The sequence below is a fragment of the Scyliorhinus canicula genome, chromosome 1 (genome assembly GCF_902713615.1).
Source record: "Scyliorhinus canicula chromosome 1, sScyCan1.1, whole genome shotgun sequence".
Lineage (NCBI taxonomy): Eukaryota > Metazoa > Chordata > Chondrichthyes > Carcharhiniformes > Scyliorhinidae > Scyliorhinus > Scyliorhinus canicula.
Window position 1 is genome coordinate 269,243,428 of NC_052146.1, and position 17,998 is coordinate 269,261,425.

Here is a 17,998-nt window from a genome sequence, read left to right on the forward strand (position 1 = left end):
AATGCCTGATGTTGTCCTTGCTCATAAGCATCGCACTACTCTTGTCCATATTAAGAGACACCTGCCAGGCATTGTGCCATTCCCCATTTGTATCTACCAAAGTGTTGTTTTCACTCAAGATCCCAAATTCTGATTCTGGGGCTATGTCCCCATGCCGATGTGGGAACGGTGAACAGAGAAACTGGCGCAAAACGGCCACCGATTCCTCGTTTTGCTGGGGGCTGGAAGGGCGGCAGCGTAGAGCACGCGGCTCTAGCCACCAATCTGCCCCGGAGAATTGCCGGGTCCGTGGCCGTGCATGGCGGTGGCTGTTCGCGGACCTGGCCTGCAAAATAGTTCTCCCCCCCCCCCCCCCGCCCTCGGCTGGCTCGCACGCCCCGGGCCAGCCCTCCACAGTGCCCCTAGCCTTGAATAATGTCCCCCCACCGCCCACATATCGGCCCTCCCCCGACTGTGGCTCAAGCTGGACTGAGTCCGCAGCCGCCACACTGAGTTCCCGACAGGTGAGACCACACGTGACCCACGCCGTCGGCAACTCGGCTGGTTGGGGGCGGAGCATCATGGGGGTAGTCCTCAGGTGGTACATGCCATGCGTACTCCTAGAGTATGCCGCTTTGGAGGGGGCGGAGCATCGCGAAAGCGGCGCACCCCAGATTTGGTCGGGAACTTGGATTCTTCGGCCATTCGCCTAATGCGATTTCATTGTTGATGACTGGAGAATCCAGCCCCACATATACGATTTTGGATCCCCTCAATGTCCTTATCTATATGATGAAGAGAAAAACCCTAACACTGATTCTTTTGGGATTCCACTGGTGGCTAAACCCCACCAGAGACATGATTATTTGTCATTCTCAGTCTAAGTGAACAAATACATTGGGCAGAATTCTCCGTCCACTGACGCCAGAATCGGAAAACGCGATTCGGCGGAGAATCAGTTTTGACGCCGAAATCATGGCGGGCGCCAGTTTCACACCAAATCACAATTCTCCGGTGCATCAACACCGGCGTCAACCTGTTCCAGAACGCACGTACAGTAAGCGCTGTTGGCATATCATTAGCAAGCCTGACCCAGTATTCGCTGGGGCCTCCGCAATGCTCCACCTCCACTGGAGCAAATTCCAGATGGCGAGGTTCACTTGTGCTTTTAAAAATTGCGAAACAGGCACTGTGGTTGCTGAAAGAGAGAGAGGGATACAGAAAGTGTCTAATATTGCAATAGTTTTGCTGACAGTCATGCTGCTGGCCGAGGGGGTCTTCTGCCAGGGGGTGGGCTGTGGGGTTGGGGTGTACAGGCCTGGAGTACCATTGCCTCGGCCTTCCAGGCAGCCATGCAGCTGCGCACGCCGCTGACTGCCCACTGTGAACTTAGGGCCACAGGTCGTATGGACACCCCCGTAGGTGTCCTCTGGCCACAGCTGACCCATCAGCTGCATGGGCACGCTCCAGCATAACCAGTGGCATCTTATTGGCTGGGAGGAGTGTGTGTGGGGAGTGTAATGTGTATATGCGGCTGCAACTTGTCAGCCTCCCGAGTGTCAATCATGGTCCCGGCAAATCCTGCACCGTTTCTCATTGGAAACGATTGTGTTCCACGTGGCGTCGGTGCTAGCCCCTCAATAGTTGCTGAATCGGTCCAGACGTGGTGCCAGGTTTGCTGTCATGGAAGTCCATGAATCCTGCCCTAGCATCAACACTTAGTCTCAGGAACAGAGAATCCTGACATTTGTTATCTGACGATCTATCTGCGAATCTCAAAAGTGAAAGCTTTATTTAGTCTTTGGTGCAGCACTTTTTTCAGCAACTTTCAAAATCCATTACATGAGTTTCCATCGCCAACCACCTTGATTAGCTCCTTTGAAGAAATTGAATTGGAGAGACATGTCGCAATTCCCCAATTGCCCTTTCTCTTTCAAGACAATTAGACATGTTTCTAAACCATGCCTTCAAGCAACTTGTCGGTAATGAAATCAAGTCAACAGTTTTCTGGTTATGACTTACTGGCCAAGGAAAGAATATTGGCTAAGATTGAGGAAACTGCTTTTCAAATAGTATTGAAAGATTTTTTCCATCCACTTCACTAAGCAGACACAATTAAGAACTGGCACCTGAACAGTGCAACATTCCAGCCTCCCTGAACAGGCGCCGGAATGTGGCAACTAGGGGCTTTTCACAGTAACTTCATTTGAAGCCTACTCGTGACAATAAGCGATTTTCATTTAATTTTTTTCATTTTTTCCCTCTACATTATAGCGCCTAGATTCTGTAAAGAAGTCTGATATAGTGTTTGAGCCAACAATCCTTGCCTGTGAGGCACACACAGTTATCGGAGTCAATCCCTATAATTATCTCACATGGAAAACAATAATTATTTTGTTAGTTTTGGCTTGCAATAAGTACATTAGAAAACATTGTAGATCAGTTGTATTTAATTTGATATTTTAAAAGGGAAGCATTGAGTTTTTAAACCGAAAGCCACTTCAGTGAACATTGTTACAGGTTAAGGATATCGGGGCATCAATATCTTCACAATTGATTGAAACTGTTCAAACTGTCAAGTGTAATCTGCCATTTATTAAACATTAGTCTCCCCTCTTAAATTGTACCAGTTTGGAATGTGCCCATGGTCTTAGAAGAGAATCTCCAAGCCAAGCTTGACACCTTCGCAGAAGCATACCAAAGAATCGGTCTCAGCCTCAACCTCATGAAGACTTAAGCCCTTTACCAATCTGCCGCAGGGTAAGATCCGGGGCAGGATTCTCAATCCCCATGATGCCCAGAATGTGTTCCTCAATGGGAGGGAGAATCGGGCATTAGGGTAAAATCGTGGGTTGGCGCCCAATGCCATGCTCCGACCCTTCGCTGGCAATGTGAACGGGTTCCATGCCACATGCCAGCGGGAGCATGAAAATAAATGCAAATGGGTAATGACCCATTTGCACCTATTCAGTGGGCCTGGCATCTTATGCTCCACCCTCCTATGATTCTCCGGTCCCCGTGACCGGGAATCACGTGGGCGAGGTTCACAAGTGGTCTCTACAAACGTGGCTCTGATGTGGTGGACCTCGTGGTGCCTCCTTGGCCCACGGCGAGGTTCACCACACCAGGACCATGATGGTAGAGACCATCCGAGGCCAACCCCCCACCCCCGTGACCCAACTCGTCCCCCCCAGGGACTCCTGTAATAGGGGACTTCCTTCCACCCCGGGATCGTCTATCGAGCTGTCCACTCAAGATGGCGGCCCAATATCGGGAATCCCTCATATTCCACGCCATGCATAAATTTGAATGGCGTGGAACACTGAATAGTATCCTGCTTTACGACTACAAGGGATCATAAAGCTAGTGCAATCCGGCGGGGGAACATAGGGCTGGATTCTCCGATCCTGCGGTTATGTCCGCAGGATCCGTCTGGTTTTACAAACAGAAAGTCGGCGGCGCCCCCGCACTGATCCTCCACCTGGTGGGAGACTAGCAGCCACACAGCGTAAAGCCCTCCCCCCCCCTTTACCTGAGGATACGGTCACAGAATGGCCGGGTCCGTGGCCGCACATGCGCACTGTGGCAACCTGTGGCGGCGCCGTGCAACATGGCGCCGGCCACGTCCGGAATGGCCCACCAAATAATGCCCCCTGCAACACCCCCTCGAAATCAATACATGTGATCTAGAGTCTAAGGATCCCACTTCCCGGAAACACCTGCCAATTGTGCAGTTGAAGATGCAGCTCTAGGATAGGGCTCATCAGTCATGCAAGGGAAAAGCAGCCCGCTTGATTGCTCCGTCCTCCACAAACATTCAAACCCTCCACCACCGATGAGCAGTGGTAGCTTTGTGTACTATCTACAAGATGCACTGCAATAACTCACCAAATTTCTTTAGGCAGCACCTTCCAAACCCACGACCACTATGAGCACAATAAGAAGTCTTACAACACCAGGTTAAAGTCCAACATGTTTGTTTCAAACAGTAGCTTTCGAAGCACTGCTCCTTCCTCAGGTGAATGAAGAAGGTCAAGAGCAGCAGATATCTGGGAACCCCACCACCTGGACGCTCCCCTCCAAGTCACTCACCACTCCAACTTGGAAATATATCGCCGTTCCTTCACTATCGCTGGAGCAACATCCTGGATCTCCCTCCCTAACAGCAGAGTGGATGTACTTACACCTAAAGGACTGCAGCGGTTCAAGAAGGCAACTCACCACCTCCTTCTGAAGGGCAACTAGGAATGGGCAATAAATGCTGGCCTAACCAGCCACGCCCACATCCCGTAAATCAATTTAAATAAAACATTTGGCCAGTTCTAAAAATTGTTTCAACTTTTAACTCACTGAACTGTCTATCCATTTCTTCCACCTGCCTTGGCAGTCTATTCCCACTTTACTCCAGGAAACTAGGTAGTCTTTAGGACCAGTTTGTTTGACCCCCCTTCTTTGCAATGGCAAGAAGATCTCCTCCACCTGGCAATCCTCCAAGAACTCCAACACTGGACTCACTCCCACTCTCTTTGCCCCACGTAAAACCACTCTGACCAAATTTTTAGTCACTTGTCCTAAGATTTCCATTCTTGGCTCGCTGTCAATTTCTAAATCTTACTTTGCTTGGAATGTTATCCTACGTTAAAAAATGGTGACATAAATGTCAACTGGTGAAATTCCTGCATTTTCTCATTGGCAATTTAAGTGGTGTGCATGAATAAAGAATTATCAACTTGATTTATTCGTGCATCTTTTGCATTGTGTGGAGGCCCCAAAATGAAACGGTTACGTGCAAAGAATTTGTCGGGAACCAAGGTTGATTTGAAACTTTCAAATATTTCGACTATGATTCCTTTAAGACCATTTATTATATCTGAATAGTGGAAAACAGCATTTAACAAAGCATGAACAATTCTCCCTGAAAACTATGAATATCCTTGATAATTGTAAGCGACTCTCGGTGAAATCCTTCAATCAAAATAAACTGAACTTGGGAAACAATTGGACATCCCACACCACGTAGAAAGAAGGGTTCCTAGATTGCACATCACATGGGACGAATAAATGAGGTAGAGAAAGAACTTGCATTTATATCATAGAATTTCATAGAATTTACAGTGCAGAAGGAGGCCATTTGGCTCTTGGAAAGAGCACACTCCTTCAGTCCATGCCGCCACTCTATCCCTGTAACCTATTAACCCCACATTTTGGACACTAAGGGCAATTTATCATGGCCAATCCACCTAAGTTGCACATCTTTGGACTGTGGGAGGAAACCGGGGCACTCGGAAGAAACCCACGCAGACACAGGGAGAACGTGCAGACTCCACACAGACAGTGACCCAAGACGGGAGTCGAAGCTGGGACCCTGGAACTGTGAAGCAACTGTGCTAACCACTGTGCTAACGTGCTGCCCTAAATATATAATGCTTTTCATAACCATTGGATGTCTTCAAACACTTCAGAATTGTAATGCCTAATTTATGGTTAATTTACATCTGCCCAATTAAACAGACAGGTCCTTAGCTTAATGTCTCATCGAAAAAGTGGTATCTCTGATGTTGCACTGCTCTCTGAGCACTGCACTGAAGTGTTAAGACTCCAGATTGTGACATGAATTTATAACCATCTGATGCAGACTGACATTTAGCTCAGTGATCAGTTCAAGAATACCTCAATGGGTTGACAATCTATGACAAGCATCTAACACATAATATCCTACTGCAACATATATTGGTCCTGATTTGTAGAAGGGAATCCATGAATGCTGCCATGATACAGCAGAACAAGTCGATGGCCAAGGTAAGTGCAGGACAAGAGTTTGAAATGCTATAGTGTAATAGACATTTTCTTCTGTAACTGTAAGTGCCAAATAGTTTTTTTGTCTCCAACGTGCCAGGTTTAGGAACAAAGAAAAAAAGGTGCGCTGTGCAAAACCTCAAGTCACTTCCCCTCATCTGCCATACCAACCCACTTCATGCTAAAAAAAAGATTTTACTTCCCTTAACATGCAGAGTCTCCAGTTGTTTCTCACGTTCAAAGGAGAGGTGCTAAAGTTATGCTTCAGGTCAGAACCAAAAAAACTGGGGTAAAATAGGTGCTGTGAAGAGTGGTCCCAGATATTATCTCAAAGATTATTAGTGCAACAGTATGTATTAGGAGGAAAATGCATGGTTATACATATATAACCAAGGAGGAAAAACAAGTTCCTTGAAGCATTATGATTAGTAATGAATTTTTATGACAGGACAGTTATGGTGAGTAGAACTGAATCCAAGGCCCTGAAAAGTTATCTCTGTATATCAATATACATGATCAGTATATGTAATGCCATTACAGGCAATTGAACACTAGAGGTCTCACCATCAGGACCTATATTAATGGTTTTCCCGCTCTTTCTGAAGAGTGTATCAGAAGTGAAGAGAGAACAGTCATAGTAAAGCTAGAGAGAGAAGTTATTTGTTTTCAAAGTATTGCACTGTATAATGTAATTAGTTATCTCAACAATTATTTCTTTATTTTACTAGTTGAGTATTAAGTAAAAGAATTCACAATATTTATTTATATTACTCAATAAATTAGTTTATATTTATAAGACTACTGCTCATTTCAACAACTCGGCTGATTCAAAAGAGTAATATATATATATGTTACATGAGGTAATATAACAGAGTTGTCAGACACAGTTCAAAATAATAAAACAGGAGGATAAAGCATGAACATAAAACAGGAGGATAAAGCAACAACATAGGCACTAATTGATAATGAGCGGTCAAGAGTCGAAGCATGGGAAGTTAAAATGAAGGGAATCAAAAATTACAAAGTCACTGTTTGAAAAAGGAATCTATGACATTGCAGCAACATTTCAAAGTGCAACTGGATCAGCATTCACAGTTGACCTGTGCATTATTTTTGGGAGAGGGTAAACAAAATTGGAAAGATGTCACAAGAGTGCATGCAAGAAAGAGAGTGCAAGAGCGAGAGGCGCAGACGCGATTGGGGACCGGAGTGTGCTCCAGTCTAAGAAGATGACAAAGAAAAACAATGAAATCGAGACCACAGCAAGGCGAAAAGTTGATTGGTTTTAAGTACTTGATTCTCCCCAGATGCACAGCCGAATTTTCAAACCAGTTTTTTTGGCATTTGTGCAAAAATAAAATCCGGGGCCTGAGATCTGAGATGTGATTCTCCGCCACGCTGTGCCACATTTCTGCCTCACCCTGCCGGTGGAATGCTCCGGTCAATGGGCGAAGAATCCCGCCCAGATCTTTGTCAGGACTCCTCATCCCTCACTTTGATGTTCACTTCCTTTCAGTTTTTGATTCTGGAGAATCATGCGGCCAGTCGAGTTGGCTCGAGTTCTTATGATTGCCAGCAGCAGTAACATCGACATGCTGATGCATGTGGCCAGGACCACTGCCTTGCCGAGGAAAGGTAGGCTGGGCCCATTGCTCTCCCAGGAGCAGGGCATAAGATAGCAGAGCCTTGGAGGAGACACTGCAGGCCATGGGTGCTCCAATGTAGAACTTCCCATCTCCAGATGTCAGAGGGCCAGTGCTCGAGATGACTGCATTTGGCCTAGGGGGTGACTGACCACCTGCAGCAGGTGATGCAAGATTTGGCACCACATGGACTGGGATGTCACCCATTGCCTTGGCCCTGAGAGTCACTGCTGCTCTGAACCTCTATGCCAGCAACTCGTTTCAGGGCTGCACGGATGACCAATGCAGCATTTCCCAGTCAGCAGTGCATGAGTGCATAAGGGAGCTTTGCAGGCATCCCCTGGGGGCTGGGTCATGGGGGGGGGGGGGGGGGGGGGGGGGGGTTCTGGCCTGCCTTTGGGCAGCACAGGTGTTGTGGTGATGCCCTCTTTGGTCTGCAGGGCTGGAGGTGTGTCATTCACGGTGAAGGGGTGGGGGGGTGACAGATGGGCTGGACACCTACAGGGTTTCCTGGGTGGATGGATCTGGGTTTCACTCCTGCTGATCCTCTTCCCTTCAGATGCCCAGGGGCCCGTATGGTCCTCCATGGGATAGAGGGGCAGCAGGATTGAGATTTAAAGCCCCATTATCCTTTGCCGATGACACTTGTGGATTTGCACTAGTACCTGTACCAGACAGTTGAAACCCAGCAACATGGAGTTCATGCCCTCAGCCATGGAGTGGAGGTCATGAGCTGAATCATGTAGTTGACATCCCCCGCCATGGGGTGCACCTCCTACACCAAGATCTCCTCTGTGGAGGCCACCCTTGCGACATTGGCCTCGCTGCCTCGGACGGATGGCACCATTTCCTCGGATAGAAGATGGGACTTCTGTAGTTGGCCTTTCAGTCCGGTGAGCGATGCGGTCATCACTTCCTGATGTTCGCGACTCTGCCTTTACAGGTCCAGCAGCTCTGGGCCGACACGACTCAGGGGCCGTCCTCGGCCTGACGTTCAGCCGAGTCCTGGGCTCCAGAATCCCTCCAGGTCCTGGACCCCAGAGACGCCCCTGTTTCCGCCTGCTGTGGCTCATCATATTCAAGGTGCTTACTAGTGAGTAAACCAGAAGCCTGCCGACTAAATCATACTGAAGTGCAAGTTTCTGCGTTGGTGGAGGATGTGTGTAACCGGTGTGATTCCTCTTCAATGCTGGTCTCATGTCTGTCGCGGAAATGCTTGGGGCCATGGTGTCCAGCGGCTGCAAGGATGATCTGTGCTGGAATGCACAGTGACCTGCAGGACATGGGAACACGGATTGGAGAAAGGTAACTTACATGAGGTTTGAGCCATGCCTGATTGCGTCATTTGTGTCTTTGGCCCCAGCCACGCTCCAAGCTCTAGAGCCCGTTCCTCAAAGGGGTTAGGGTCTTGAGTTCTGACATCACTCTGGCCTGTTGTGCTCGGGTTTTTCCATCTGTTTCATTGCATTCAGTGTCGCCAGGAGTCATGCCAAATTATACGGGGATGAAATGTGGTAGGTGAAAGGGAGCAGGAAGGTTGAGGGTATTGGAGCTACTGGGAGGACAGGCCAGCCGGCACAAGACAAATCTGTGACCCCCAAAAGATGGGTGGAAGTGAGATCATCGTGGAGGGGTGTTGAAGTGAGACCACTGTGGAGGGGTGTTGAAGTGAGATCATCGTGGAGAGGTGTTGAAGTGAGATCACCGTAGAGGGGTGTTGAAGTGAGATCATCGTGGAGAGGTGTTGAAGTGAGATCACCGTGGAGGGGTGCTGAAGTGAGGTCACCGTGGAGGGGTGCTGAAGTGAGATCATCGTGGAGAGGTGTTGAAGTGAGACCGCCGTGGAGGGGTGTAGAAGTGGGGTCACCATGGAGGGGTGCTGAAGTGAGATCACCGTGGAGAGGTGTTGAAGTGAGATCACCATGGAGAGGTGTTGAAGTGGGGTCACCATGGAGGGTGCTGAAGTGAGATCACCATGAAGAGGTGTTGAAGTGGGGTCACCATGGAGGGGTGTTGAAGTGAGGTCACCATGGAGAGGTGCTGAAGTGAGATCATTGTGGAGGGGTGTTGAAGTGAGATCATCGTGGAGGGGTGAAGTGAGATCATCGTGGAGGGGTGTTGAAGTGAGATCATCGTGGAGAGGTGTTGAAGTGAGATCACCGTGGAGAGGTGTTGAAGTGAGATCACCGTGGAGGGGTGTTGAAGTGAGATCACCGTGGAGGGGTGTTGAAGTGAGATCATCGTGGAGAGGTGTTGAAGTGAGATCACCATGGAGGGGTGTTGAAGTGAGATCACCGTGGAGGGGTGTTGAAGTGAGATCATCGTGGAGAGGTGTTGAAGTGAGATGACCGTAGAGGGGTGTTGAAGTGAGATCACCGTGGAGAGGTGTTGAAGTGAGATCACAATGGAGGGGTGTTGAAGTGAGATCATTGTGGAGAGGTGTTGAAGTGAGATCACCATGGAGGGGTGTTGAAGTGAGATCATCGTGGAGAGGTGTTGAAGTGAGATCATCGTGGAGGGGTGTTGAAGTCAGATCATTGTGGAGAGGTGTTGAAGTGAGATCACCGTGGAGGGGTGTTGAAGTCAGATCATTGTGGAGAGGTGTTGAAGTGAGATCACCATGGAGGGGTGTTGAAGTGAGATCATCGTGGAGAGGTGTTGAAGTGAGATCACCATGGAGAGGTGCTGAGGGAGACATGAGGAAGTGGACATATCCTGGGTACACGAAGGTCATTATTCATCTTCTTAGGACACTGTACTCCAGTCCTCTTTTGGAATGAGCTGGCACTCATACTTACGGCCACAGCCTCCCGGGCAGAGTTGCAGTCACTTTGCTGGGTAGACGCCTGCCCAATTGTGGGTAGGAGGTTTCCTAACTCTGCTTGATCCAATTGGGAACTTTGGCGTGGGCTCCCTCCGTAAAACGTGGTGCAGTCTTTCTGGCAGCCACAAACCCCTCCCCCCCAGCCCCTCATTGGTGGGGAGGTGTTTAAAAAGAGCAGCCCATTGATTGCAGAGATTAGGTTTCCCCAAGGCAAGCACCCAAAAGTGCAGCATGGTTCACGTGGAAAGAAAACTTTGGGCACGATTCTCCGGAAAAATTCTAAGTATGGTAGCGAGCAGGAATTGCTGCGAATTTCCCGGCGCTTAGCCCAGCAAGGCCGGCAAAGCAACTTAGCGTTAATTGGTCCACTTAACGAGGCTTCACTGGCTTCTCGCCGCAAATGAAGGCTCGCCAGCTGCTTTGCCGAGACTGTGCTCGCCAGCCCCCACTAACAAGGTCGGGTAGCACTTGCTCAGCCAACCGCAGCCAGTTCACAATAATAGCGCTGAGGAGACCAGCCCAGCCCCAAGATTTGGGGGCACTGACCTCGAGAGCAGTCAAGGCCAGGAGGGGATGTCCTGTTCCCTGGAGGGTCATGGAGGGTAAGTCATAAGGCAGCCAGTGCTGCCTGGGATGTGGTGGCGGAAGCTATGAGTTTGGGGAGTGTGACCAGGAGGACTGGCCTCCAGTACTTTAAGAAGGTCAACGACCTACACCGGGCAGCATGAGTGAATAGATACCCATGCCCCTCCCACCAGCCAAGAGAGCATCCACTCCCCCCAACTCTCCACGCAACCCTCAACTTTCCCTCCACCACCCTTCCCAATACTGTGAACCACACATGTGGCTAACAATGCCCCCTCGGTGTCTCCTCAGGAAATGCTCTCCCATAATCATCGGGAGAGAGCCCAGACTGGCAGAGGACTTAAGAATCCTCACCTCCTTCAAGGAACATGCCCTGGAGGTGACTTGGGTGGCCAAAGACAGATCAGTCACCCACACGGAGGCTGGCGGATGCCACAGAGGTGAGGAATCACCAGGCTCCACCTGGAAGCACTGTCAAACGCGAGTTGTTGTCTTAACTGACTGATCCGTCCCTCCCACTGACCACATGTCCATTCTCCCGCAGGTCCTCCAGCCAATAGCTCCAGCCGATCCCGGGCGGCTCCCTCTCCTGCCTCCCAGGAGACCACCTCAGAGGAGAGCTCCAAAGATGCAACTGTTATAGTCACGGTGCAGCAGTCATCCCCATCTTCCACCTGCGCAGAAACACGCACCTTGGTGGAACATGTTAGTGGACAGGTTTCGGGGCACAATCTGGTCAGCAACACACTGCTGATGATGCAGATCAGGTGCAGGCAGGAACCCCCGAGTAGATGGCTGGATTCCAGGACCCAGCTTGGTCCCAGCCTGATGCTGAGCCTGTGGTACAGAGTTAGCCGGAGCTGATGGAGACGATAGGGAGCGGCCAGGACATTCAGAAGTGGATGGAGCGCCACTCCAGCAGATCCATAGCCACTTGGAGGTGTCCCAGCAGCTATGAATGCAAGAGGTGTCACCAGCAATGCGTGGCACCAAGGCCAACACTGCTAGAGTGGCTACAGAAGTGGAGAGCCTGGTGCACGACCTCTGCACCATTAGTGAAGGTGTCTAAGGCATCACATAGTCGGTGATGGGCCATGGCTGAGGATCTTGGCAGAATTCCCGCCTCGCTGTGGGATGTCACCCCCATACCAGACCTTGATGAGGTTCTACAGCAAATGTCCCACTCTCAGATGGGCATGGCGATGTGCTGCAGAGCTTGTCCCAATCGCAGATGGGCATGGCTAAGGCGCTGCAGAGCTTGTCCCAGTCACTGAGGAACATCGCTGAGGGCGTTGACGCAATGGTGCAGACCAGGGCTGGAAGAGCCAGATGATGCAGGGGCAGACGGGGCTCAAACCAGCTGCCCGTCTGGCCCAAGTTGAACCCCAGGGGCCTATGGGTAACAAGCGGAAAGAGGGGGCATTTAGTGCCAACCCAGACCCAACCCATGGAGTAGTGCCGGTGGCCACCAGCTCCCCCAAATTCCACCCCTCTGATCAGACCGCATCTCGAAGTCAGCGCACGGGATAGGACAGCACGGCTGTGCATGTGCCACCTATGGTGATAAGCACAGAAACATATATAGAATCATCGGCCATCCAGCCCTTGGAAAGAGCATCCCACTTAAAACCACACCTCCACCCTATTCCTGTAACCCCACCTAACCTTTTCTTTGGACACTTAGGGCAATTTAGCATGGCGAATCCACCTAACCTGCACATCTTTGGACTGTGGGAGGAAACCCACGCAGACACGAGAATTCGTTTTTAAAATAAATTTAGAGTGCTCAATTCATTTTTTCCAATTAAACGGCAATTTAGCATGGCGAATCCACCTATCCTGCACATCTTTGGGTTGTGGGGGCAAAACCCACGAAAACACGGGGAGAATGTGCAAACTCCACATGGACATGAGGAGAATGTACAGACTCTGCACAGACAGTGACCAAGCTGGGAATCGAACCTGGGACTCTGGAGCTGGGAAGCAACAGTGCTAACCCATGTGCTACTGTGCTGCTTGTATAGTTGGATGTATGACCTCCAACTAGCAGGTGGAGATGGTGATTCACCATGTGACTCTACAGATCAGTACTTGGTTGTAAGTCGTACTAGAGGACAGTTGCATTAGAAGTAGCCGAAGAATTCACTTATTCGTTACCGTTTTTCTTATAGTTCTTTAGCTATCTTTCCACGTGTTCATTTTGCCAATGAACTATCTTACCAGTAAAGAACTAGATGTTCTGTGGACATCTTTACCATGGCCACAACACAGTACATGACACCGCCGTCAAGTGAGGCGGGACCTCCGGCTTTGGAGGGCGCCCGCCTCAGCATCGAAGGCCACGGGACGAGGTAAGCAGCTGGCTGCCTCCACCTCAGATGTGCATCCTGGGGAGATGCCTAGACGCAGCGCTAGATCTAGCAGGGGCAAGCACGTTGAGGATCACTGAGGTCGGGGGCAGCGCGGCACCATCAGGAGAATGGGAACTTGTATTACACATTAAATACCCTTGTATACAACCGGTATGATGCCTCTGTCACTTTCTTCCACAATGCAGGTCGATCTCCGATTCCTTGGCCCATCTCTCCAGTCATCTCTCCATCCCCATGGTACCCGCCCACCTTCCAGCCGTGGACATGTGCCTGCCACAGTGTCCCATCCCCAGCGTGTTTAGATGTCGGTTGTTTGTGTGGTGTTGCCTCCTGCAGTGTTCAAGCACAGTGTCCAGGCATCAAGGTGTGACTGGGATGCTAGACAATGACTCCCACATGCTACATGGCTCGCCCACCCATGGGAATGTAGGGAGTGCTCACTTAACCACGATTTCCAATTTCCAATTAGGGATAGCCTTCAGCCGGAGTCCTCGGCTGGATGTGGGGGTAATGGGTGGTCTGTGGGGCAGGCAGGCACGGGAAAGAGTTGCCCCAGAATGGGTAAACATAATCTAGTGGTGTCGCCCCCAGAGCCGGGTGGCCCACCCCCGCGGAGGGTCCCCCACATCCGACCGAGCACTGGAACAGCAAACTCAGCTTCCCCGACTCTTGGCCTGTGAGCAAAGATGGCTACTCACTTCCTTGGCTGCCCACAGAAGCCTTTTCGCCAGATTCAAGAGGTACTAATCGGCGCCACTTGCCTGGGAGGTCACAAGAGACCATTGGATATGGGGTGGCTCTTGTTAATTGCATGGAAATTGGGCTTAAGGGTTAGAATTGGTTTCTCACCACGCAACAGCGAGATCCCGATTTCACCTATGGGATTGAGGCGGTTGCATCGCAAACTGTTTGCCACCTGGCACGGTTCTCGATTTAGCCTTTCCCATTATTCAACTGCATTGTTTCGCTTGCACCAAGACTGGAGAATCGCGCCCATTGAAGAGGCTGTATATGTGGTGAGATTTCCCACCATTGGATTCCACCCATAGAGGGACAAATCTGCAAGGAGATGAGACAGAAGTGCAAGAATTATAGAGTAGATATAATGGAAGACTTTAATTCTCCAAATACAAGAGGCGGGAGCCTCCAAATTTATGAAGCAGTTAGAAAAAGCCATAGCATACAAGGATCAAGGGCCTGGAAATGGGATTCGGATAGGTGCTCGATGGCCGGCACAGACACGATGGTCCAAAGGGTCTCTTTCTGTGTTGCAGAACTCTGACCTTATGGGGCGCGATTTACCGGCTGCGTCCCGTCAGAAAGGGAGCGGGTCACGGCCGGGAGAGGCCTCTCCCGGGATGCCTGACTGTCTTCGCATGGGACGTGATCAGGATCCCACTGGGCAGGACCTTGTCTCAAACACTTAAACCCACTTAACCGTGCTGACGCCAGATCTAACCACCATCTAACGGCCTCCCCAGGGAGATCCCAGCCAGGCGGCAATTGGTAGTGGCCCCCACAAATGTGGACCACGGAGAACGACACCAGGGGTGTCTCCCAGGCCGAGTGGTCAGGGACAGGGCAGTGGTCCTGACTCTCCGCACGGCACCTGAGCACAGCCAAGCTAGCACAGTGCTGCCAAGATGCCCAGGTAGCACTGTCAAGCTGGCAGAAGTACTACCCTGAGGGGAGCCATGCCCATGAAAGGAGTGATGAGAGAGCAAAGGGTGGATGTAAAGGAGTCTCTGAAATGTTTGGGGGGGGGGGGGGGAAGAGATAAAGGGTGGGGGTTTTGAAATGGGGTGCAGGAAGGCCTGAAAAGCAGGACCGCTCAAGGATCCCATAGCAGGATGAAATCACTTGGGGGTGTGGGATAATGCCCATGTGTGTGTGTGTGTGTGGGGAGGGGGGGGGGGGGGGACCACTGAATGTGGGCGAGGGGGACCTGCAAACTCACTTCGAGATCGCAGCACCCTTTCAAAGCAGTGGCCCGATCTAGAGGAGCTGGTCTGGCCAATGGGCTCAGCAACCCAGTGATGATGGAAGTGTGGTTAGATAGCAGCGGGGAACTTGCCAACAGAGGTAGAGGAACTCTCAGCCAAACCCACCTAAAATGATACTTGGAAACTTTTCTGTTAAATCACATCCATGTATACACATGCTGGGGTAGCAGTCGTGTAATGGGCGAAGAGCTTTCCTGGATGACAAAAGATAAAAATTAAGTTTAAAAAAAAAGTGTGCTTCTGGCAGATGTCAGGTGGATAACACAATTAAAACCAGGTTGAATCAAGAAACTTCAGAGCGAATGTGAAAAAACAGCTATTAATTGGATTTAATGGTGGTGGGATTTGAACCCATGTCCCCAGAGGATTAGCTTGTGCCTCTGGATCATTAGGCTAGAGACATTACCACTATGCCATCATAACTCCAATAATTATGGAATAAAAGGAACAGTAGCAACCGGCATACAAACTTGGCAGAGTGACAGGAAACAGTTGTGGCTAATGGCTTTTTCCCACCAGACTGGAGGAAGATTTATAGTGGAGTTCCTTGGGTTGATAAGACCGCCGTTCTCCCTGATGTATATTATTGACCTCGACCTTCGTATACAGGACACAGTTTTAAAGTTTATGGACAATACAAAGCTTGGAAGTATTGCAACTGTGAGGATAGTGCAGAACCTCAAAAAGACAGTTTAATGGAGCATGAGAGATGGCAGAAAGATTTGTATTTGATTGTCACACGTACCAAGGTACAGTAAAAAGTACTGTTCTGTGTAAAGTCCGACAGATCATTCCATACATGAAAACATAGGACATACATAAATACACAATGTAAATACATAAGTATTGGATAAGCATACGGAGTGCAATACTACTCAGTAGAGAAGACGTGTGAAGAGATCTGTTCAGCCTATGACGGTCATTCAGGAGTCTGGTAACAGCGGGAATGAAGCTGTTTTTTGAACCCATTAGTGCGTGTTCTCAGGCAGATCTCCGATGGAATAATGACCCAGTTGGGAGGGGTCTTTATACTGCCTGATTTCCCAAGGTAGCGGGAGATGTAGACAGAATGAATGGATGGGAAGCTATTATGTGTGAAGGCTGTGTTCACGACTGTAGTTTCTTACGGTCTTGGGCTTAGCAGTTGCCTACCAGGCTGTGATGCAAAGATAGTGTGTGAAGTGATTCATTTTGGTGGAAAGAACATGGACAGGCAATATCAAGAATACAATTTTAAATAGAGTGCAGGAGCACAGCCACCTAGGTGTATATGTGCATAATTCACTGAAGGTGGCAGGACAAGTTAGATCGTTAATATATCACATGCATTCTAGATTTGATCAAAGGGGCCATATGAGTACAAGAAGGAAGTTATGCTAAACTTGCCTAAAATATCAGTTCAGCCTCAACTGGAGTGTTGCAGCCAGTTCTGGGCACCACAATTTATGTGAAGGAGTTAGGGAGTGCTGTAAATTCACAAGCCTGATTCCATGGATGAGGAACTTGGGTACGTCGATAGATTGGAGAAGTGGGGAGTGTTTTCCTCTCAGAGGTGGGGATTTGACTGAGGTATTCAAAATAAGGCAGCGAGACAGACAAGGATAAACTGTTCCCACTGGTGGCAGGATTACAAACCAGAGGCCACAGCCCAGATAGATAGGCATGAGAGAAAGTGGTTAGGATCTGGAATGCACAGCCTGAGTGTGTGGTGGAGGCAAGTTGAATTGAGGCATTAATCTGATCATTATCAAAGGAGGAAGTGCAGGCAGCAGAAGAGGGCAGCAACAATATGTAAATTTCCCCTTGCAGCACAGACACACCACCTTCTATTCAGTAACTATTCTATGGTTTTGCAAACTACACAATATCTGGAGTAGAAACATGATTGGAGCAATGTAGCAGTGTTCTTCAAAGTGGGGGACGCAACCCACGGGCAGGTCGCGGAGCCTCTGTCCGTGGCGCTCCCAATCGCGCAAATCCCCGTGCAGCGGCTGGCTTTTCATAACGCCGGCTACAAGCTGCCGCGAATATGTTTTTAAAAAAAATTTGGCCACATTCATGCATACGATGATCGCTCGCGCATGCACATTCCGCGAACATGTTAAAAAAATTAGGCCGCATTGCGCATGCGTGCCAATAATCGGGCACACATGCGCAATGCACCGGCTATTTCTTTTTAAACAGTTGCAGCTTTTTGTTTTACAAGTTCTGTAGTGGTTTTTATTTATTTATTTTTTACAAGTTCAGTGTGTGTGTGTGGGGGGGGGGGGGGGTGGTTTATTTCTTTTTTCATTTATTTACTCTTTTTTTTAAAAACAAGTTTGGGGGGGGCGGGGGGTTTATTTGATAAATTTTACAAGAAAAAAATTCAGAACTTTGGACAGATGGAGACTCCATACTTTCTGACACCGGAAGGCTTCACCTTCCGGGCCACCACCTACAAGGGCCAAAGGGACCCAAAATCATTTCCTCCATTTTTGCCAGCAGCAAACAAGGAAAAAGAAAATGGTGGGTCACGCAGGTCGGCTGGCGTGGGTCAGGAAGGGCGGTTGATAAAAATGTTTGAAGAACACTGTCCTAGCGTGTTCATGTAGAGGAAGAAAATCTTATTCCATACTTCAATAATCCATCCAACACGGGAAGAAGTTTCATCCAAAACATATAGGTTGTTACAAAAGAAAGGATCGGGGTTTCTTAGCAAGGATGGCCAGGGAGTGGGGGGGGAAGAGACCTGAAATACACAGGTTGTTTTAAGGTTAGTAGGATTGTTATTGGTGGACCACCACAAGTACAATG